Below are 19,477 nucleotides of genomic sequence, written 5' to 3'. Positions count from 1 at the left end.
AAAAAAAAAAAAAAAAAAAAAAAAAAAAAAAAAAAAAAAGTTTGATAAAGTGCAGTGGCTCAGCTCCACTTTTCCTTGCTAATAGCACTGGCTTATGGTCTGTGTGGAAGATGTGACAGTGGCGGCATGTTTTCTCTTCCATTATATATATCTGGTTCACAGATATTTGTTTTTATGTTGTATATTTGATAGCGATACTAGTAACAGTATTAATATGTTTAATATTAACATGATCAAATGCATGATCTTAATGTGATGCCAGAGTTCTTGTATGCTTAGATCTTGGGTTCAGATTCATTTCGAATGCAAGGTCATGTAAAAAGGAATTGTTAGCTGTCTTGTCTAATCCTGGTCCAATTTCCTTTAGCTGATCGTATTTTTCCCGATGTTTCTGTGACTGTAGTGGTGCAAGGCTCAGACATTCTGAGGCAGTCAGAATATGTTTTCTCTCAGCCTGTCTTGGCAAATGTTTGTTTCTTACCCCAAAGCATATTGTCTTCTTCCTTGTCATGCCCCTTTTACTTTGTGAAAAATATGAAAACATGTTACTTCTCAACAGGAAGCAATGACTATATTATACATATAAAGATGGATATGTAGCAAATATTCATAGAAGACAGCTGCAAGCTAAAAGATGTTACTCTCAGATCAAAAGTTTCTTGATTACATCACCGTAACCAAAAGATCAAAGATAATGTGATTTAATTTGATCACTGAGTCATCCAAATAAGCATGGAGCTCTATTGGCAGTTTTTCTGAGGTAGCAGATTGCAGTTGGTATTTAATCAGGAAAAGTATTTTAAAATAATGCCCTTAATAACGTTTTAAAGTGTTAAAATAATCTCTGTAGTTTCCTAGGGTTTGATGGAGTTTAACCATTGACATAATGATGTTTTACTGAGACTGTTCCTAAGATATTTGCAAGCACCTCGCTGCAGGGTGTAGGTGTGGTGAGTCACCCATTCAGCACACAGTTCCCTTTCATTCATTCCCACGTTGTAGCCTCCCTGATTTTGCATAACCTATGCAGCGTTCTGTTGTCAATCACTCTCATTTTTGTACAGTAAACTCTCCGGCTCTCTTTTGATTTGAATGAATGGTGCCATTCATTCACATCATACTTTTCTGCAGACGCCATTCAAAAGCAAGGAACAAGCAGTTGGCTTTTAATGTGCAAAGGTTGTAAGAATTGTAAGGCATTGCAGTCAAAGGATGTGGTATGTACACAAACCAGATAAGAAGTGAAGAAGGGAGAAGGCTAGCTGGTTTCACCTCTGCTGCCACAGGCCTATCACCTAGCAGCAGTGGGTTTTTCACCTGGGAGCACAAAACAGAAGGCAAAGCCAGCGTGATCATGCTTACCTGTCACTGTGTCACGTCATGCTCCTCTATAAGGGTAAGCAGTCTTGATGTTTTTTGACTTTCAAGCATTAAAAAGTTAAGAAAACATTGCTCTATCAATGTACAAGTTTTATTTTTTTAAAATTCTTCTGGAAGAAACAAAGATTTAATTTTTACCTCAGGTAATTTTCTGAAATCTTAGGTACTGTCATTCATGCTACAGGTGTTACCATATACAGCCATGCTCAGCGCAGCTCAGATTCAGGCACAACTGTGAAGTCCTTTAGGGAAATACAGAGAGAAATTCTCCAGCAAAGGAAGTTCAGAGTGAGAAGTGAGATACTCCTGTGGGTACACTAGTAAAGGGTTGTGGGAAGGCAAGAACCTATCACGGCCTGTGACAGGAAGTGAGAATTTCTGGATACTGTGGCCTGGAAAGGAAAGAGTGTAAATATCCCTACCAAACTGAGAAAATCCCTGACTATTGATCCCACAGGGTTCATTGGTTGAAGTTTAATACCCTCCCTAACATCTTCAAGCAAAAAATCTCTGTATCGCCTGCTATGGAGATATAAGATATTATCTGCTAGCTGATAGGAAGATAGTATCTGCTAATGCCTATTCTGATGCCTTCTTAATGATCATTATCATTTTCTAGCTTATTCTTTTTTTGAAACTTATCATTATTGAAACTCATTGCTTATTGAAACATTGGATAATATATACACATATATATATTTCTGTTCCCCTCTCTTGTTGGCTATATTTTTTAATCCATATGATTCTTTAAAACTACCTAAACCTGATCTCGGTTATATTTGAGTATTGTGATTAAACAAGATTGAAAATGTTGGGAATGTATCTTTTTCAATTTCCATATGTGTATTATACTATTAATTGAAGAGTTTACCAACACTTTCGATACCTATTAATCAATGAAATAGTTTCTTCTACTTCCTTAGTGGACTAATTGTATAATGTGGCTTTTAGAAATTAACAGGATATAGTGGTTCTTGTCCGTATGAAGTTTCTAAGGAAAATTCTAAATAAAGATATAGATAGATAAACACAGTTTTCATATCTAATTAAACGTAGCTAAATAAATTCAACAGCTTGTGCTGTGTATCAACAGCAGTTAAGTAGAAGGCTTTCCAGTAAGTCCAACTCATTTAGTTTCAGTTTCTCCCAACAACATGTCCCAGCACAGCTGGATGGAACAAAGAACGGAAGAACCTCAGTTGCACTAACGGAGGTTTGGGTGCCATGAGGAAAGTCTATGTGATGGCCTTAACGTGGTCATGTTTTGTGACACTTCAGTACAGCAAATAGAGAAGCACCTAAGGTTAAGGAAGTCACCTAAAGTGAAGACTGGGAACTCACGTTTCTGGATGATCACTGAAAATGACAAAGTTGAAAAAATAATCAGTCAAAATCACAGAATCACAGAATCGTCTAGGATGGAAGAGCCCTCAAAGATCACCGAGTTCAACCTCTGACCTAACACTAACAAGTCCTCCACTAAACCATATCACCGAGCTCTACATCTAAACGTCTTTTAAAGACCTCCAGGGATGGGGACTCAACCACTTCCCTGGGCAGCCCGTTCCAGTGCCTAACAACCCTTTCCGTAAAGTTCTTCCTAACATCCAACCTAAACCTCCCCTGGCACAACTTTAGCCCATTCCCCCTCATCCTGTCACCAGGCACGTGGGAGAATAGACCAACCGCCACCTCGCTACAGCCTCCCTTGAGGTACCTGTAGAGTGTGATAAGGTTGCCCCTGAGCCTTCCCTTTTCCAGGCTGAACAATCCCAGCTCCCTCAACCGCTCCTCATAAGACTTGTTCTCCAGACCCCTCACCAGCTTCGTAGCCCTTCTCTGGACTCGCTCGAGCACCTCCATGTCCTTCTTGTAGCGAGGGGCCCAAAACTGAATGCAGTACTCGAGGTGCGGCCTCACCAGAGCCGAGTACAGGGGGACAATCACTTCCCTGGACCTGCTGGCCACGCTGTTTCTTCTGCAAGCCAGGATGCTGCTGGCCTTCTTGGCCACCTGAGCACACTGCTGGCTCATATTCAGCCGACTGTCAACCAATACTCCCAGGTCCTTCTCTGACAGGCAGCTTTCCAACCCCTCATCTCCCAGCCTGTAGCTCTGTTTGGGGTTGTTGTGCCCCAGGTGCAGGACCCGGCACTTGGCCTTGTTGAACTTCATACCGTTGGCCTCGGCCCATCGGTCCAGCCTATCCAGATCCTCCTGCAGAGCCTTCCTACTCTCGAGCAGATCGACACATGCACCTAACTTGGTGTCGTCTGCAAACTTGCTGAGGGTGCACTCGATCCCCTCATCCAGATCATCAATAAAGATATTAAAGAAAATTGGCCCCGGTACTGAGGGCCAGTTCTGTTATCTTTAACTGCAGTAGCCAGATTTAGTTCCAGATGAGCTTTGGCCTTTCTAATTTTGTCCCTACACATCCTTACAACATCCTTATAATCCTTCTGAGTACCCTCTTTTTTTTTTTTTTTTTTTTTTTCTTTTCCTAAGCTCTAGCCACAACTCCCTGTGCAGCCAGGCCGGTCTTCTTCCACTCCAGCTGGCATTTGGGCACGTGGGACAGACCGCTCCTGAGCTTTTAAGATTTCCTTCTTGAGGAGTGCCCAGCCTTCCTGGACTCCTCTGCCCTTTAGAACTGCCTCCCAAGGGACTCTGCCAACCAGTGTCCGGAACAGCTCAAAGTCAGACCTCCGAAAGTCCAAGACAGTTTTACTGGTCCCCCTCCTGATTTCACCAAGAATAGAGAACTCGACCATTTCTTGGTCACTTTGCCCAAGACAGCTCCTGACCACCACATCTCCCACCAGTCCTTCTCCGTTTGGGAACAGAAGGTCTAGTGGGGCACCTCCCCTGGTAGGCTCACTAAAAATAAATAAAATAAATAAATAAATCAGAAAGCTAAGTTTTTAAATGTAATTGTATTACCATATGCTGGTTAACCTGTCTCTGAGGATACTTACACTTGAAAATTCATATTTTTATCTCTTTTCAGTTACTCAGCAGCTAATTCATAATTTATAATTTACATAGTAAAGGCTATGAAGTAGGAATTTTCTGGGTAATGATGTTGAATTAACAATTTTTTCAGTGATCTTGAAATTCATTTTTCTTTTTTATTAAATGAAGAAAACAGTAATAGTTCTCAACATTAACAAACTCTTTTTAAGTGGAAATTAAATTACATTATGGGATTTTTCACCTATATGACATTATAAAATTTATTTTTTATATTTCTTTTTGTTTTAAAGTAGTGTTTTAATCAAATATATATATATAGTATATACACTATTTGTATTTTGCTATGCAGTGTCTAAACTGTAGACTTTGATACATCATTTAGCAGTTGTCAACAAGACAATGGATTTAATATTCTTTGTTTAAAAATATTCATATCTGTTGTTGAATGAAACAGTCTATTCAATCTTATAAATATCATATTTAATAAAGAACAATCCACAGCAAAGAGAAAAAATGTCTTTATCCATAAGCAACCAGATGAGAAATGGATTTTTATTCAGTCAAATCCTTTTAGTCAATGAAACAGCACTTTCATGCATACTGCACTCAAGTGATAATTAATATAGTCTAATTCCGGACATGATGCCTGAATTGATGTACTGTCATCAATACCCCATGTTAAAATCAAACCTTGACAGGGACTTAACACCCTGGAACAGGTCATCATATGATAATACTCTTTTTTCCTTTCAGTATTTGTCTTCAACCAAGCAAAGTATTACAAGATGGGGGGAAAAAGAGGGAAATAATTACAAATGAAGAGTGACGCAGGCTGTGAATAGAACATATGTTAGGCTAGGCAGAGGCTTCAGTGAATTATATCATTTCATGATGAAGCGGCAGTGGGGCTGAACGGACCTATTTTAAACCTTGATGTATTTTATCTCTACTGTATTTGGACTGTCATCTTTGGAGAAAGACTTTGTGTAATTGAGAGTCAGCTCCAATCTGCATGACTTGAGCATGAAGTGTAAGCCAGATGAACAGTGTTATGGAAGAAAGGGAAGCATCTAATAAGGAATAAATGGGTAATAACCGCTATACCCCAGACATTTAAACACGTTCTGTGAAATATGATGTTTAATGGTATTAATTTCATGGTACAATTAATAATATAAACAAAGTTTTAAAATACTTTTTAAAATATTATTTTATTATTATTATTATTTTAATAAAATCTACAAATGTATAGTTGAGACATCCTTTTTGACATGAAGCATACAATTATAACAGAATCATTTTTTTCCTGACATCATGTTTATGATTATAGTGTATTTTTTGTTCTTGAACACAAGGTTCATCTTCATAGGCTAATATGGTTATTTGTTAATTTTGAGGGGAACTTGATTTTATGATGTCCTTGTCTGAAATGTCAGAAATACCTATATTTCTAAACAAGCCCTCAGGAAGACTGTATTTGTGAAAGAATATATATATTCTTTCAGTGTTGTAAAAACATGTAATTTTAAGAAAGGTAATTTTCTTACTTTTTAGTTATTGCTTCTTGAGAAGTTGGTGTAATGGTCGTGTGTGATATATACACATCCATAAACCGTGATTACTTGGGAAGAATTTGTGGTAGTTCAAATGAGATACTAAGAAGACTTCCAGGACTTCTTGCTTTTTGATGTAAAATAATGTGAATGCCACATGGAATGTCCAGCACAACTCAAGGAACATATTTCATACATCTATTCATTTGAATTTAACTGTGTCCCCTTTTGCTTGGTTCTGTCATTAGAAAGGTTGTTCAGACAATTCATCTGTGGGGGTGGAATAATATTTTATTGTTCCTGCTATGGATAAGAATAAGTGATAGTTTCTGTATGCAAGCTACTTTCCTATACAAAACATTTTCTTGTTAGGGCAGTGTAGTTACATAGGATTTGAACGCGCATTTTACAGTTTCTTTTGCTTCCTGTGCATAAGTAGTCAGTTATTTCGATGTTAGAATAAATGTTAAACACTTCTCTCGTGTTAAAAGGAGATAGTCAGAAGAAAAAAAAAAAAAAAAAAAAAAAAAAAAAAAAAAAAGTAGTAATATTAACCCAGAATATAAACTTTTATACTGGAGAGGACTCTCCTATGTTAACAAAATTCACAGTGACCAGTGACTAAAAGTAGACCACCCTCATTGCCCAACAAGTTCCATGTGGGACAGGACAGGTCTGCCTGCATAGCTTTGACAATGGAACCAGGACCACAGACGTTTTGGAATAAATTCTTTGTCCTCAGAATCTGTGCATAAAAAATAAAAAAATAATAAAATAATAAAAAAAAGGGTTATTGTGTAAATTCTTATACCTTTCATTCTTCTCAGAAAAATGCTTTCCTACATTTGGATTGGAGGTCTTAATAAAATTATTATTATTATTATTTTTCGTAGTACAGACTATAGCTCTAACATGATAAAGTATTTTACTTTAACAGTCTGTAATATCATCCAAAAACATCAGTGTGATCATACCGTTTTTTCTTTATTTTTCTTTTCTTTTCTTTTGACATTGCTTTATTAAGTTCCCAGCATTTTCCTCATATTGTCTTGAGCTCTGTACAACTGATTTCTCCTGCGGTCTGCAGATACTGTGTCCACATCATTACACAATGTTCATTATGAATAATGATTTCTTGTGAATAAAATCAAATGGCACAAGAAGACGTAAGATCTTCACGTTGTCTTATACAGATAAGCATATTGATCTAACATGGGTCCAAACAGGTAACTTGATTCCAGCATGCGCAGGTGAGCTAGGCTATAAAATTAAGCAGATGTAATGAGAAGGAGCTTGCTTGAAAACAGACCAGAAAGTTCAAAGTTAACAACAGAAATGAAATCTGAGAAATATTGGTATGAGTCAATCAGACATAAAAGCCTTTTTTTTCTTCTTTTTTTTTTCTTTTTTTTTTTAATCAGTTCATTCAGCCCTCTGTACTAGCATATACTAGTGTACTGTGCACTTGTACCTCAATTTCCTTCATGTGGCTCAGCCTTTTGACTCTTTTACTGTGCAGCTTTGCATTTTTACTACTATGTTAAGATATTATATAGCAGTCTTGAATAGCTTTTTACTGACTTTAAAATAAAAGTGTATACACACACATGCGTATACATGCATAATTAAAGATAAAAAATCATAAAAACGACCTGTGTTACCAAGCACCAAATGTGTTGCTTTTGAACTGTATCTCCTTATATGATTCCACTGTGATCACTCATTTGAATCTGATACTCCTCTTGCAAACCAGAAAATAAGATGATTTCTGATAAGGAGAAAAGCGTAACATTAGCAGAGTACACAATATATGGAGATTTGGCAAATGAAGAATGCAATTCTGCTTTAAAACAGCAATAAACTTTAGTCTCTGTAGAGTTGAGAATCTTTCAAAACTACTGTTTACCAGTAGACAGGGAAGAAAATAACAGCAATAAAATGATTAAAGTAGAAAGAAGACTTGTTCACAAGTAAACTCAGGGTAATGTAGCAATATAATTTGTTCATACTTATGAAAATTTGTTTTGAAATTTCAGAATGAAATGTTGATTCAGAATTTCTGCTGGTAAAATTTGCTACCTCTTTTCTATTTACACAAATGATTTCTGGTTGATGTTTCCCTTTGCATGTTCTGCTTTGGGCTTTTCTCATGTCCTGTGACACATGCTGTGTCCGCCCAGGTTCCCTCCTTTCTCCTCTCTTATCTGGCAAATTTCGTGTGCGTGCTTTTGATTCCTCTGTCGTCTCCACCCTGACCTGACTCTGGTCAGCGTGTTCTCAAATTCATTGTCATTTTGCAGCCAGAGTTGACAATTTTTCTTAGGCAATAGGTTTCTAGAGTTATTATTAGTAGTAGTAGTAGTAACTAATAGTAGTAGTAATACTAGGCATTGCTAAATAGTAGTAATACTAGGCATTGTGTTCGACTAGGCTTTAAAATCCATAAAGAGTTCACAAAAGTGATAACTGCAAAACAAAGTTGTCTGAGTTGCGGGGCAGACTATGAAACTGTTGCTTCTCACACTGAAGCTGTCGTCTTCATGAAAACTATTGGGCATTTCAGAGTGATTTGGACAAGTGCTTATTTGAGTTCAGTTGCTATTAAGAGAAGGTAATATCAACTTCAAAATATAGTAAAACATAACAATACTGATATTTCTTGTATGTTTTTTGGGCCTTTTTGGCCTTATAGCAATAAAGCAATAACCCTAGTTAATGAGTTTTTAGAAAACTAACCACAGTCAGAATGAGCAGTATATATTTTTGACCTATTAAGTATTAACTCAAATTTCACATGGTGTATTATAATGTTATAATAGGTCTTTTTTTCTTTTTCTTTTTCTTTTTTCTTCCAAACATACGTTTAATATAAAAAATATGTTTGAGAAAATGCATAATGGTGGGTACATGGTGAGTCTAAGCTGAAAATTAGGTGTTCATTTTACCTGTCTGCACATCAGTTTGTGATATTCCCTGTGAGTTTCACACTGAAGAGTGGCAGAAGTTTGACAGGCAGATTAGCAGTAGTGCTATTGTCTGTCTAGAAATACACACAGCTCATTGATTTAGAACGTAACATTTAGAGTAAATAAAAACCACTACTCTCTACCTAAAATTTGGGGAAAAGAAATAAACAATGGAAATGCAGAAAACTGATTTTTTACTGGAGAATAGTGTACAAATGAACAGTGCTTGTAAATGTCCTGTGTATTATTTTGATGAGTTGAGCTTTATATCTGTTTTTTACATAGTCCGTAAAGATTTTTAAACTTTAGATGTTTCAATTTTATTATTAATATTACTAATAATAATGAAATCAGCCAAGAGGCAAATGAAAGATTTTAAGTATGTATATTTTATGTTCTAGATGTGGGTGACTCTTATCAACTTCAAAATTTTAGCATTAGTAATTGAGAAATGTGTATGTTTTACTGTTATTTTTACAGATCTGTAGCTTTTAACGTAACAAATCTTAGAGAAGTTTGGTATTTTGATATTTATCTGCATTTTAAAAGGTTTTGAATACTTATCTGTATTTTAAAATGCTATTGTAGCAAAGTTGTGAAAAGGTACTTGAATTTTCATTGTTTGAATTTTTAAAGCTTGTGTTCAAGCTTGTATATACCGCATTATTTCTAATTTTATTATTTTAAAGGATGTAATGGTTTTAAAATCACAAGAGAATTCTAGGAGCTAGAAGCAAAAGTGTCCACCCTATCAATAAAACTACCAATGTGGTACATATATAAATAAGTGCAAACTGTACCTGTGCTTACAAAGTACAAAAATATTTTTTTACAAAGTTTGATAATAAAAGGTGCTGCATTGAAAATAAACAGAGACATATTTTTTTTTTCTGTAGAAAAAAATAAAATCTGAATATAAATCATCAAGTAGAAGTATTTTCAAAGGAACAAAAAGCACCTGGATCCATAATCTATATCTTTCCCTTCTGTCATTAAAAAAAATAATAAATAGATTAAAAAAAAAAAAATCTTGTTTTCAATGTCTGATTTTCCTTAAGTGGACACTGTTGTCCACACATCAGCCAATGAATAAACATAAAAGAATAATTAAACATTAATATTTGTTCTCAAATTGAATCTGCTCTGTTTGGCTACGAACTAGGAAGCGGAAATAAACAGTAAGAACAGAAAATTCTTTTGGGGATTGACCCAATTATGAGGATGATCAACTTCTATCACAGTTCTTTCCAGAAACATTTTTATTTTACACATTTTCTCTTCCTGAGCAATTATATTTGTTGCAGATATCATAGAGAAACACCTTCTTTTCATTGATATTTCTATTTTTCCTGTATTCCTTTTGCGAAGCTGCTTTTTTTGCCCATACTCCTTTCACACTAATGGAATATAAGAGACTGTTCTGTACTTGCTTTGTTTATAACAGGATTTCCCTTCCAGATTCCAGTACCGTAGAGCAGCTGGAAGCATTTAGTGGCCGTCTGTACCGGTACTCCCATCTTTTTAGCATTAAAATTAATTTTCCTCATCTTGGCATATAAAGAACCCAAGTGTGCCCCTTACCTCATTACCTGAAATTTTACAGTGACACCAACAGCAGGGGATGTGGTGGAGCAGCTTTTTGGATATCAGAAGTAGAAGCTCTGGGAGTATTAACTTGAATAGACACTGCAGTTCTTGTAGCCTTTAATAGGTTCTTCCTTCGTGACTGCTGATGGCTGGAGCAATGTGGATGGATATCTTCCAGGTTTTTCTGTCAGTCTGATAGCTTGTGATTTTTGTGCCTAGGTAGGAGAAGAACTAAGCAGACATCTGAAGTGTATACGTGGTACACTTTAGTAATCATCAGTCCTGCTGACAGTAGTAGAGGAGGCTAGGTAACTGAGCATGTTTATGTAGTGCGGTGTAGTGACACAAGGCAAAAATGAAAGCATTTTGTTGACTGTCTTTGCTGCTATTGCAGTAGTGCTTATTTTGTGCATGAATATTAGTTTTCAGTTTGGAGAACACATTTGGTTCCATAAAATCAGTCTTCCTGAACATCATATCTTTATAGAAGTCAGTGTTTAGACACAGAAGGATTATGTGTAGACACATAAATTAGGAAGAGGGAAGGTGAATCTCAGGTGGTTGCCATCATGCAATGGTACGAAGGGGCTCAAGCAGAGGCAGTTCTGGATATTCTTGGGAGCAAGAGTAGTGGGCACCTGGCCCTCCTTACGATGACAGTGAGAGTTATGTGCTTAAGGCATCTCAAGTTCCTATAGCTGACCCTTTTTCATATTTTTGTGGAACTGGACAAGGCTATATTTATGTTACCTTTTCACCTGTTCAGTGTGTATATTTCACTTCAGACGACTGTTTCAAAGCCACAAATTCACATTAATTGTTTCATTTGAATTACTATGATTTCATATTATTTTATGGCATTTTCAAAAAATGCCATATGGCAAAAATATGATTATTTTTATTACATTATTTTTCTTTAATTTTCAATAAGCTTTCCTAATTTTGAAGACCTCTAGAAAATCCCAGGTCTTTTAAACATACAGGTGAAATTTTCCTTGAATTCTGGACAATGGAATAATCTTTTGAGAGCACTAACATAAAGCTATTAAAATGACTAAATCAATTTTGAATTAGAACTTGGAAGAGAGATGCTTGCAGATATTGTTACAAGCAAGAAATCAAAAGGTGAAAAGAAAGCCCTAAAAAGATAAAGAGGGGGATACAATATTCTGAAAAATTTTAAAGGGGATGTAGAAAAAAATAAAATAAAATACTAAGGATTAAAAGGATAAGAGCATGACAGGAAAGCCACAGTGGAAAGAAAATTACAGCCTAAACAATCATGCAACAAAGTGCATATCTTCACTTGCCAAATCAGTGTCAATGTGATCCTTCCTCAGGCTCTTCTGCCATGACCTACCTCAAAGCTGGTACTTTTTTCTCAGGCTCACATGTTAGTGTGCCTTCTGGTAGTTACATGAAGTTTCCTTGTGTAATTCCCTCTGGAAAAGGAAAAAACAAAAAACAAACAAACAAACAAACAAACAAACTGTGATCAGTTCAATACTTAAACCCTATTGTCTGTCATATAGTCAGTGTAGAATTGTAGAATAAAACTTATTGGATCTGGGATCAAATCTTAACATCATTGATATGAGTAACTGTTTTGCTGTTGACTTCACTAGTGTTGGGATTCATGTCTTTGAGAAAGTCAGAAGAAACTGTGAACTGATCATTATTTTTATGAACTCATGTAACTTTAAGGAAAGAATGCTTTACATAGATTTATAGTACTAAGTATATATTAAGTTTATGCTTAAGTATATATTAAAATCCATTTGTAAAGTATTCCTTTGTAATATTTGGAGATATTACTCTTGCAAGTAGTCATAAAAATGCAGTCTTTTATTGCTCACATATACATAAAAAGCTGTGAAGCCATTTGAAAATGTTAGGCCATTTTGAGCTATTCTGTTAGGTGGAAATCCTAAATTTGTTGAGAAGTTTAACATCAAGAGATATGGCTGCCTCTAAAGTAGGTTCATATGTTAGAGGAACGGTTTCTTTGAACAGGAGAGTGGTCTTTGAGAAAGCAATATTAAAAAATAAAAAAAAAATAATAAAAAAAAAGAATTAAGGAACTTAGTGCTTTAGATGATTACAGAATTGTAAAATTGTTTAGTACAATGGTGTTCAGATCTGAGTAATGCAAAGATTAAAATTGAAATATGTGTCTTGGTTGCATTTGCTATGAAATAAGCTCAGAATGTATGGGATAAAAAGGGAACAAATAATTTCGTCCTTTGAAAGGAATTCAATCCTGAAAACGATATGTATTTTTATTATTATTTTTTTTATTCTTACTATATCTAAGTACCTTCATTAAAACAATTTAATCTACCCACCCAATTAAAAATAAACGCTTGAAGGGTAAAGTTCTGTTTTCAGTACATGACACTGTATTTTCCTTGGTTCAGTTGATAATTTTACAACCATCCAAAATATGCAAAAGTTGCAAAAAAACACAGTTTAATATTGCTGGAAGGACTTATAATGATTTTTTTTTCAGGAAAACATGGAAGCTTCTATTTCACTTTTAGCATATTCAATGACTTGATTTTCAATCGGGGGAGGAAAAAAATATACTGATAATTAAATTGAAAAATAAATGACAGCCTCTGTCCTGTGAACAGTATCCAACTGACTCAAGTATTTGCAGAACTAAGATCTTATGACAGAGCAGCCGTTATCATGCAGTTCAGCATTATTTTATATTTTTTGAATGAAACCACAGACTATTTGGAAAATGGAGAAGTCTTCATTGATTTTATGCATAGAGTACAGGCACTGATTATGTATTTTAAATCCGTTGAATTGGATAGTAATGTTTTATTAAAAATTGCTTGTTTACCTCGCAGCTAATATTATAGAAAGCTCTCACTAATATCAGATATGGGGGCCTTGTCTCTGGTTCTCTCATTCACACCTGCTTTGTCTGTCATTAGTAATAAAACTCAATCAGAATTGATGGCTAATATGATGGCTATTCTTACAGAATAAAAAAGAGCAATAAAATGAAATGAAAGAATAACACAGATACCAATATGATGACGTGAGTCAGAAAGTTTGTGAACTTAATTTCACTATTATTGTCTTCTTTTTCCCTTACTCAAATTCCTCAACTCCTCTTCTAATCCACCTGTCATGTGGCTGGCATTGTAAACATATTTAGATGTCAGATTACCATTGAAATACCTTAATGCTGTTAGAAGTATGCATCAAGTTATCTGTGACAGAAATAGTGTCTTCCTACAGCTCTCACACTTGAGCAGAAGCTTCTGGATAATATTTCTATGCAAATAAATAGTTACAATAAATAATGCTAATGTTGAATGTTTATAATATTATTTTTTTTAAAGTCCAACAGTATTATATGAGATCTCATTCAGTGGATCACTTTAAAATAACACATTTTCATTCCAAATACATTGATATTATATGATCATATACAATTCTAGATAGGTAGTAGGCAGAACTGTGAAATAAAGAAACCTTGCCCAAGTTTTCTTTCAAGTATCTCTCCTGTGTTCTGTTGAAATTAGACTTCTATACATCAATATGTATTGAATAAGAATATTTCATTTTTTTCTGGTGCATTTCCAGAGCTCTAGCATGCAGTGAAGGTTTTATAGTCAGTGTGCAGTGCAGCAGATGTCATTCCATTTGCCTAAGTCCTGCTGACATTTGGAGTTGTGGATTAATTGAGCTACCGAATGAAATTTAATTAAAATTAAATACAGACTTGGCCATTGTATCTGTTCATTTTTTACACTCTAGTGTGTACATTTGCAGTCAGCGCCATAGTTAATTTGTTTAATCAGGATGCTATGTGGGAGAAGCTGCACTTTGTTTTAAGCTAAAATCATGGCAGATGCCAAGTGGAGCATCCTTTCTATAATTTCATGTGATACAAGTCATGTAAATGCTGCTACTGATGTGCCTCGAAATAACCTAAAGGGTGCAGATTTTTAGATTTGGGAAGTTACTGAAAAAGACAAGACTATATTAAAGGTGGGGTTTTGTTTGTATTTTCATTAACGTAAAGATATTGTTTAAACTGATGTTTTAGGTACTGTGAAGATTTTGTTAGAGTATCAGGAAATATATTGAAAGTGAAAGATGTACAAAAGTATATTTTTTTTCTTTCATAAAATGCCACTGTCAAAATCAGTTTAGCCTTGAGATAGGCTTGCAATGGAAATGTCAACAGAAGGCATTAAAAATGCCAATACTCAATTGCAAGATTTTTTTTCCTAATAATTATGAAGGTATATATGTGGGGAGCATTCACGTTGTTTGCTTTTTTTTTTTTCTTTTTTCTTTTTTCTTTTTTTTTATTTTTTTTTCTCACAGACCATATTAATAGGTAGCAAATACTAGGTAAAGTAGAAGTAACACTGGAGGGAATATTTATGGATTCTATTCCGTCTTTATGCATTTAATTTGGGTCCATCTGGAAACACTTACTTTATATGTAGGTAGCTACTAATTTTAGGTATTCTGACTCAATCTAAATTAGATGCCTAAAGCAGCCAAAGTAGATGGTGTGAATACCTCTCCATGCATTAAAATAAAGGCAATATTAGTAGATGCCATTCTGAGTATTACATAATAAACTTAGTGACACAACACTATTGTAAAAATTGCAGACACAAAGTCTCTTATTTATAGTTTACTGAATGAACAGACTTTCTAAACAAATGCAGTTTTTAAACATTGTCCATCATTACTACAATGAAAATCGTCCGGTTGTAACATGCCTTTCCAAGGCCAGTAAGAGCTCTCAGCCTCTTTGAGATACTGTCTAAAGGCAGGACCAGTAAAACCTGGTCCAGCACCTTTGTGATGTGACCTTAGTTGCCTTGAAAAATCATGTGACAACACTCATAAGAATGTAGTAATGGCAATCCGGGACAGGACAAAAGTCATCTGGCCAAATTTCCCATCTCACAGCAAGAAAGTGGATATTGCAAAGGAGCAATTGGGTGAGACACAAGATACCCAGGCTTCCTGAGAAGCCTGAGATACTCTTGAGATATTCACTCAATTCTCATGTTTTTCTTTAAACAGGGGAAGTATCTTTATCTAACAGGTAGTGAAGGATTTCTCTTCCATAAACCTGTGCATTCTCCACTCGAATCCACATGAACTTTATGCATCCACGGTGCTGTATAACTTAACTGCATGCTGCATGAAGAACCCCCTCTTGTTGCTTGTTTCTGACCTGCAGATGTTCTCTGCATTTGGGTCTACCAGTTCCTGAGTTGGAAGGGATGGAGTACAATGGATTCCTCATCTCTAATTCCATGTCGCGTAAGGTTTTGTAGTCTTCTGTTGTAACCTGCCCTGCCATCTGTTTTCCAGATAGAAGTAATCTCACCTATTTTTGTACCTTGTTCAGTTATTGTGTATCTTTATTTAATTTATTTTTTTTAAATTCAGATGGAGCAGTGGAGGAACCAGAAATCCATATGGTTATCAAGATGGCTGAGCAAGCCATGGATTCCTGTCTATTGCAAAGTATAGTGGTCTTTTCCTGTTAAATCCAAATGGTTACATCCCAAGGCTGTTTTTGTTTTTTGTTGTTGTTGTTGTTGTTGTTTTGTTTTGTTTTGTTTTGTTTTGTTTAAAAATATATATATATAGTTTCTACTCATCATTGAACTTCCATTTTCCCAGAAATATTTAGGGCCTCAAGATATTATGCATGTAATAATCAGCTCAAGGCCCATCATTTTATAACTAGTTAGGACTGAGATTACCTTGTACATAATTTTGCATTTGTCTTTGTTGAATTTTATCAGCCATCTTAATGTCCATTAGTTCAGTTTCATACGGGCTTTCTTGATGTTTAGACTATCAGTTTCTGACTTGACCATTGGCATTGTGTTGTGTTATTAGTAAACTTTGTCATCTCACAGCTCACTCAGCATTTTATCATCATTTATAAATATGTTTAAACACTGTAGATTCTTGTTGAGTTTCTCTGGGTTGCACCATACAAACTAACTATCTATCCTTACCCATTTCCTATGTTTTAACTAGATTTATTGGTGTCATGATTTTTTTTTTTTAATTTTATTTTTTATTTTTTCCTACCAAGACTGCTCAGTTTCTTTAAAAGGTTTTGGTGAAAGACATTGTCAGGAGCTTTTGCAAACACAAGCAAACTGTGTTGAACAGATCTTTTTTACAAACCTGACGATACATTTGTTATACATGCCTTCCATTTACAAGGGTGGTCTGATTCGTACCTCGTTCCTGGTATTGCAATTTATTTCTCTCTACACAAATCTTCTTTATTTTAGTATCCACTAACTTGCCTTATTCATTCTTGAGGCTTACCAGTTTGAATATATTCAAAAATATATTTTGAATATATTCAAACACGTTTGCCACATTCCAGTCCTTAGTTGTCACAGTGGTTGTAAGTGGTATGTTGCACACTACAATTATTGGTTCAGCTATTACTTTCCTGAGTTCCTTTAAAACTAGAGGGCAAATGCCACTCGGTCCTGGCAATCCCTGCTTATCTTTATTTTTCTGTTTGTCCCACACTGTTTTCTACTGACATTCAGGATGAAATACATATTCTGCTGAGACCTTTATAAAGAAAGATTGAAATGTAGGCACCTTCTCAAGTATTCTGAATACTTTATTCAGAAAAGTTTATTCAGAAACAACCAATAAAAAGTAAATTTGTGACACTTTCATACCGGTGGTCTTCCCACTCTATGAACAATTAAGCAGACATCTTGTTCCTGATGTGTTTGAAAGCATATTACTCTAAGCTTTTGATGCCTTGTGTGAGTTGTTACTCACTCTCCTCTGGGCCGTCTCACTGTGTTTTTATAACTAAACTACCACGGTTTATGAGATTATCTATTTTGAACTTTCAGAATGAAACCTTCTTGGTCTTAGTAACTTCCATTCTCCTCCTGTCTGATTTGTGTTAAATTCTTTTTGCCGTATCTGTTCTCTGACCTGACTGTTTGTTTTCTGCGTTCAGCAGGGTGTCCCTTGACTTTCCACTGCCTGCAAGGATTTAGTTGTCTTGACTGTCTCTGGCATATAAGGTTTTCCTTCTTCATATGTAACAAAACTATGGCATTTGTCAAGTTCAGCACAACTTTTTGAACTGAGGCACAGTTATGGAGTATTCTGGGGGCTTGCTCAAGGATGTTGAATTTAACTGCATTATAGCTACTCTTGCAGAGTAGACTTTTGGCAATAACATTTCTAATCAAGTCTGTTCTGCTCAAAACCAAGTCAAAAGTTGTTTCTTCTCTCATGGGCCACTAAACAGACTGCCCCATCAATCAATTGCTGAGCATGTCTACAAATTTAGTCATATCATCAGGTCACAAAGTGATATTTTTCCAATCTACAGCATGAGAGAGTAACCCAAGTCTCACATTAGCGTTGCATCCTTGCTGTCTGCCCTCCCTCAGCATATCACAGGCAGTGTCACCAGTTCTGGTCGGGCAGTCACTAACATCATTCCAGTGCTATGTTTTTCCCATTTATGTCTTGAATTTCAATCTTTAGAGGATATAACTTTCTTCAGACAGCTACAGTTGACATCAAGTGTGTTTGGTTTCTGTAAATAGACTGAGCCAGTATCCCAGCTAACCTGAATTCTCAGCATCCCTCTGTAGCTGTGTAACTGCACTATCTGTAAGAGTAGATGTATTCTGGAGCTTAATTCTGTAAAATACCACTTTCCTGTCCCCAGATGTAATCAGTTTGACTTCTTTTGTTGCTTGTATTTCTATCTTACAGCTCTACAGCAACAAACAGGAACATGGCACTTTGCAGACTAGAATGAACAATGATTCTGAAAGGCTGTTCACAGCTTTGGCACGTGCAGTCAAATTCATAAAATGTCCTACATATAATTAGGTAATAAAAAGCATTTAAAAAGCATTAAATAGGCTTAAATGTGGCTTTCCCATCCACATGGTAAGAAAGGGGTTAGCCAATGACTTAACGTCCTGCTGATGCTATTAAAATTCTGTTGATAGACTTTTGATACAATATGAGCTAAAAACTAGAAAGGTAGCTGGAGTGAAGAAAGTCCTATTTTGTGGAGTACCTGAGAGAAAGAACAGATGTTACCTCAGGTATAGGAGAACCAGAAGTCTAGTAATTTGGAAGGTGACTTTGGACTGAAAGAAGGTTAGTATGTGTCTGTTGAAGAAACTGGCATCATAATTAGTGGGCATATCACTGCATGAGAGAGACTTGTCAATGTGAGATGTGTACTAAAATTTGTTATTTCTGTCAGTTGTGGACATGGAAAAAATAATTTGGTGAGGGTAAAAACGGCATATGTCAGGACTAAAGATCTGGATGGGAAAAAATAAATAAATAAATAAATAAATAAAAGGAAAAAAGAAAGAACAGGAATTATTTAGAATGTGCTGAAATAACAAAGCTGGGTAGTCACCAAGTTGACAGAATGGTGGGTCTGAGAAGAGGGAGAGATTTCTTGTAGGGGACAGTAAGATTTTAAGCCTAAGTTCAGGCAATTGGAGAGGAAGCTCAAAAGAAAGGAAAATAAGCAAGGGGGATGTTTTTACAGGCAATGGTCTAAACTGAGTGTGAGGAATGAGAGGAGGAGCAAAGGAAGGATATTGAGGGTAATAAACTTTCAAATTAGTTGTGCAACTTTAAGAACAAGAAGGTGAAAGATGTGAAGAGACAAGACTTTGCAGATACAGGCTAAAGATACCAGAGAAGAGTATTCAGTAGTAGAAAAGGCCTGTAAGAAGATAGTTGTGGCAGCATACGTAGGAAAGACTCTGGAGAAGAATAAGCTGATCACAGACAGGAAGATGAGAGTAGGAAGAATATAGTGGATATATTTATGGGTGATGTTATGAAAAAGTTATGTAGCTTAATAGATGCAAAAATACACAACAGGAATATTTCAGATTTTTAGTGGAATTGTCAGAGGGGAAGGCTAGTTAGTGATCCACCATGACAAAGACCCTGTATTTGCCAGAGCCACCA

General features: G+C 35.5%; 1 protein-coding gene and 1 long non-coding RNA gene across 6 annotated transcripts in view; one reads left to right on the top strand and one right to left on the bottom strand.

The window, feature by feature from the left end:
- The window catches only part of KIAA0825 (KIAA0825 ortholog), a 252,687-nt gene that overhangs the window by 173,307 nt on the left and 59,903 nt on the right, over positions 1 to 19,477 (top strand). The window lies entirely within an intron of this gene.
- LOC118156699 lies at positions 13,208 to 18,702 on the bottom strand. Its single transcript, XR_004746391.1, has 3 exons — positions 18,572 to 18,702; positions 17,561 to 17,564; positions 13,208 to 13,218 (listed from the first exon to the last, which is right to left on the bottom strand). It is a non-coding gene; the product is annotated as an uncharacterized LOC118156699 (long non-coding RNA).

This window comes from Oxyura jamaicensis, chromosome Z (assembly GCF_011077185.1).
Source record: "Oxyura jamaicensis isolate SHBP4307 breed ruddy duck chromosome Z, BPBGC_Ojam_1.0, whole genome shotgun sequence".
In the NCBI taxonomy this organism is placed as follows: domain Eukaryota; kingdom Metazoa; phylum Chordata; class Aves; order Anseriformes; family Anatidae; genus Oxyura; species Oxyura jamaicensis.
The sequence above is the reverse complement of the archived record's forward strand: the minus strand, read 5'-3'. Positions and strand labels throughout refer to the sequence as shown.